This window comes from Sorex fumeus, unplaced genomic scaffold, assembly GCF_029834395.1.
Source record: "Sorex fumeus unplaced genomic scaffold, SorFum_2.1 ptg000017l, whole genome shotgun sequence".
NCBI lineage: Eukaryota > Metazoa > Chordata > Mammalia > Eulipotyphla > Soricidae > Sorex > Sorex fumeus.
The window spans coordinates 2,043,381-2,048,430 of record NW_026606074.1 but is presented as its reverse complement, the minus strand read 5'-3'; positions in this window follow the sequence as shown (position 1 = coordinate 2,048,430).

Sequence of the window (5,050 nt, the reverse complement as noted above, 5' to 3'; positions counted from 1 at the left end):
TCCTTTTTGGCGTTTTGGGTCACCCCCAGCAATGCTCAGGGATTACTCCTGGCTCTGCACTCAGGAATTACTCCTGGCAGTGCTCGGGCCCATAAGGAATGCCGGGGATTGGACCCAGGTCGGCTGCGGGGGAAGGCAGACACCCTACGTGCTGTGCTGTTGATGTAGGCAGGTAGACATGGGAAGGCCCTCAGCAATGAATCTTAGGTCAACAAAATTTCTGGCAAGGAATATTCTAAGGTTGATCCACTCTGTGGATATGGAGACCTGCGAAGAACTTCAGCAGACCCTGAGGAAATTCGACCTCTCCCCAGGAAGGAAATTCCTGGAATACCCTCGGATGCATTCCTTATTCTGGTTAACTTTAGCTGATTCAGCCAGAGAAGACTCCAGAATGTTCCGGACCAAGACAACCTAAGAAGAGCCTACAAAACCCAGTCCAAACGCCCCATGCAAGGCTCTCTCTGCCCTTGGAGAAGCCTGAATTCTCTCTTGAGTGCGTTACTCTCTCTCATTCTCTCTCTCCCCCTTCATATCTTCAAAAGCCCTCCAAATAAAATCTGTTTTTCTTCACTGCTTGTCTACTCCTGAAATTCTTTTCTGCGAGCGAGACAAGAACCCCGAAAACCCTAGGTAAGGGGACTGGTTTCTCCTTTCCTGCAAAGAGTAAATCCTCGCTCCAGCCTGAGTCTGTGGCTCTCCGAGAAATCGGGTGGCGGGGATCGACTCCTGTGCCTGGAAGAACCAAGTGGACTTCAGGTGTGGCCCGGACCTCAGGGGCTCATCACAGACTTGCCCCATTCTAGTCTTCGCAGCTGGCCCCGGGGGGCAGAAGCAGAGTGGGAGTGGGAGAAGGTGACCGTCTCTCTCCTCTGCCATCACTATCTCTTTAGTTCTATTGCTTTTTCATCTGCCTGCACTGGTCTAGACTGGTCTGCATGGCCTGGACTACTCTGGACTGGCCTGCACTGGTCTGCACTGCTCCACTGCTGACAGACCACTGCTGCGGTCTGACCTGGCCCCTGCGAGACCCAGAGAGGCTCTCTCAGCGCATCCGCTTCCTGCCCAGGGGGAGACTCGGCAAGGCTGGGCCAACGGGGGGGGGGGGGGGGGGGGGGGGGGAGCCCCACCCTGCTGGGGGGAGGAAGGGAGTGAGTGTGTGTGAGAGGTGCAGGGGAGGCCGGCCCCCACCATCATCCCTGCTCACTCTCTGGCACTCCTGGCACTGTGGGGCAGCGCCAGCCAGAGGCCAAACAGGCGCCGCCTGACAACGGGCACCAAGAGAACCCTTGTCCAGGGACCCTGCCCTGAGCGGTCCCGGATCCCACCTTGCCAGTGTGGGGTCTTCGGGCCTGAGCGCTGTCCTTGGACCCCCCACAGGCTGAGCACAGTCCCAGCGCACACCTGTGGGCCACCCACGCTCTCCCCCCCCCCCCCCCAAGGCCAGGAAACAAGGAAAAACAAAGATTTGGGTCGAATTTCTTTCCAAAGGAAGTCAGCACCATTCACCTCCAGATGCAAGCCCTGGGCCCTCCAGTGCAGACCAGTGCAGACCAGTCCAGACCAGTGCAGACCAGTCCAGGCCAGTCCAGGCCAGTGCAGGCCAGTGCAGGCCAGTCCAGACCAGTGCAGACCAGTCCAGGCCAGTGCAGACCAGTCCAGGCCAGTGCAGACCAGTCCAAACCAGTCCAGGCCAGTCCAGGCCAGTGCAGACCAGTCCAGGCCAGTGCAGACCAACGCAGACCAATCCAGACCAGCGCAGACCAGTGCAGGCCAGTCCAGACTAGTCCAGGCCAGTGCAGACCAGTCTAGACCAGTGCAGGCCAGGAGGCGTTTCCTTCCCTCCTCACCCAGACTCCAGCCCTGACCAAGGTCTGCAGGGTCCCTCTCCGTGGGCCAGACCCCCCTTCCTCTGTGTCCCTCCGCCTCTCTCATGCACGGAGAGCTCCTGAACTCAGGAGAGTACTTCGGCCCTGTGTCCCTGGCTGAGGTGCCTGGGGCCTTGGGGATGCATCTCTGTGTGATAGGGTAATAATATTTCTCACAGCACTTATTATGAAAAAAAGTGAGTCACACCTGTAACAGCGTCTGCCTTCTAGTTGGTGCCTGGGGATGGTATGATGTCGGTGATGATGGTTATTAAGGTAGAATGATGGAGAGAACGATATTGATGTAGGCAGGTAGAGAGGGAAAGACCCTTGGCAATGAAAGTCGGTTAACAAAGTTTCATGGAAGAAGAATTCTCGGACTGACCCACCTTGTGGATACAGAAAACAAAGACCTGATAAGACCATCGGCAGACCCTGAGGATATAGGCCTCCTCCCCATGAAGTTCCTCTTTTTGGACCTCCCTTTTAATCCCGGTTAACTTCAGTGATTCAGTCCAAAGAAGACCATCACCACTCCCAAACTCCCTGGTAACCTCCTTAGCAACGGACTTTTACCTGGGAAGAAGCCCCACATGGGGGCAGGCTGGAGAAACCCTATAAAGGCCGCCTTGAACAAAGGAAGGGCGCATATATGCTGCTTGTGCCCACGTGGCCGACCACATGTGGGCTAAGCACACGTGTCACCTGTATCTCCCCTCGAGATGTGTCCTTTCGTGCTTTCGTGTCTAATGCTAGGATGTGTGTAGGGGCTCTCTCTTGGAGAAGCCCGTGTTCTCTCTTGAGTACGTTACTCTGTCTCACTCTCTCCCCCTCCACACCTTAAAATTCCTACAAATAAAACCTGTTACTTCACTGCTTGTCTACTCCTGAAATTCCTTTCTGTGTGGCGAGACAAGAACCTAGTAACCCTGGGTCACGGGTGGCAGAGGCAGGTGGGGAGAAAGTGACCATCTTTCTCCTCCCCGCTTCATGTAAGTCACCCGTGGGGCCCACCGACATCAGTATGATGGCAATGACAGTGACGGTGGTGGTGAGGGTGGTGGAGGTGATGCGATGGTGGCAGTGGCCTGTGATACGCGCAGCACTGGCACCCGAACTTGTTCTCCCAGAGACCTGCCTCAGAACTGTCTTCCACTGAATCTTAACTTCTCCCTTGTTTGTTTAGCTTGGGGGCCACCCAGGGGTGCTCAGGGCTTACTCCTGGCTCTGCATTTAGGGATCGCTCCCAACTGGATGCTGGGATCGAACCTCGTTTGGCCGTGCGCGAGACAAGGCCGTCCACGGTACTGATGCTCCAGCAAGGCCTGAGAGTCTGGTCTCAGGTCTGACCTCACACTCGGGGCACCCTGACTCACAGCACGACCTGTGCGGCCTGCGAGGCATGTGCCACCCCTCCCCACCTCTGTTCTCCGTGAGGCCTTGGGAACGAGTGGTGCTGCGGGCTCCAACTGCTGGGCGGCCCCTCCTGCTTCCACTCTCCCCTTCCTGTCTGGTCCCCTCCCACTTCCACCCCCACTTCCTGACTGGTTCCCTCCCACTCCCACCCCCACTTCCTGTCTGGTCCCTTCCTGCTTCCACCCCCCACTTCCTGTCTGGTCCCCTCCCACTTCCACCCCCCACTTCCTGACTGGGCCCCTCCCACTTCCACCCCCCACTTCCTGACTGAGCCCCTCCCTCTTCCACCCCCACTTCCTGTCTGGTCCCCTCCTGCTTCCACCCCCATTTCCTGTCTGGTCCCCTCCCACTTCCACCCCCCACTTCCTGACTGGGCCCCTCCCACTTCCACCCCCCACTTCCTGACTGAGCCCCTCCCTCTTCCACCCCCACTTCCTGACTGGGCCCCTCCCACTTCCACCCCCACTTCCTGTCTGGTCCCCTCCTGCTTCCACCCCCACTTCCTGACTGGGCCCCTCCCATTTCCACCCCCACTTCCTAACTGGTCCCTTCCCACTCCCACCCCCACTTCCTGTCTGGTCCCCTCCTGCTTCCACCCCCATTTCCTGTCTGGTCCCCTCCCACTTCCACCCCCCACTTCCTGACTGGGCCCCTCCCACTTCCACCCCCCACTTCCTGACTGAGCCCCTCCCTCTTCCACCCCCACTTCCTGTCTGGTCCCCTCCTGCTTCCACCCCCATTTCCTGTCTGGTCCCCTCCCACTTCCACCCCCCACTTCCTGACTGGGCCCCTCCCACTTCCACCCCCCACTTCCTGACTGAGCCCCTCCCTCTTCCACCCCCACTTCCTGACTGGGCCCCTCCCACTTCCACCCCCACTTCCTGTCTGGTCCCCTCCTGCTTCCACCCCCACTTCCTGACTGGGCCCCTCCCATTTCCACCCCCACTTCCTAACTGGTCCCCTCCCACTTCCACCCCCACTTCCTGCTGGTCCCCACCTGCTTTCACCCCCCGCTTCCTGTCTGGGCCACTCCCACGTCCACCCCCACTTCCTGTCTGGTCCCCTCCTGCTTCCACCCCCATTTCCTATCTGGTCCCCTCCCACTTCCACCCCCCACTTCCTGACTGGGCCCCTCCCACTTCCACCCCCACTTCCTGACTGAGCCCCTCCCTCTTCCACCCCCACTTCCTGCTGGTCCCCACCTGCTTTCACACCCCCCCCCCCCCCCCCCCCCGCTTCCTGTCTGGGCCACTCCCACGTCCACCCCCACTTCCTGTCTGGGCCACTCGCGCTTCTACCCCCACTTCCCGACTGGGCCCCTCTTGCTTCCACACTCCACTTCCTGACGTTCCCTCCCCCATGCCGTCTCAGTCTGTGGGAAGGCGGCATCTCCACAGCCAGTCAGAACCCTGTCCTGCCCCAAAAGTTCCAGCTGTCCGGCCAGAGGCCACCTGAGAGTGGGCATCTGAGCCATGGGGCCAGTAGTCCATCCTGAGACTCTGGCTATGCTGGGGAAAAAGGCTCGTTTTCCAGTGCTCATCTGATGCCCGGGAGCCTGGGTCTTAGGAGCACGGGGTGGGCACCGTGGAGTGCAGTCCCCGTCCCTGTGCCCCTGTCCCCGAGTCTGCGTGGAGACTCCTCCCCTGCGTCAGCCCCGACTCCCAGCCAAGGCCCTTCCCGGCATGCTGGCGGCACCAGAACCGCAGCCTCTCCCTGGCATGCTCCTCCCGCTGGAATCCCCGGTGCCAAGTGGCTGAGTAATCTGC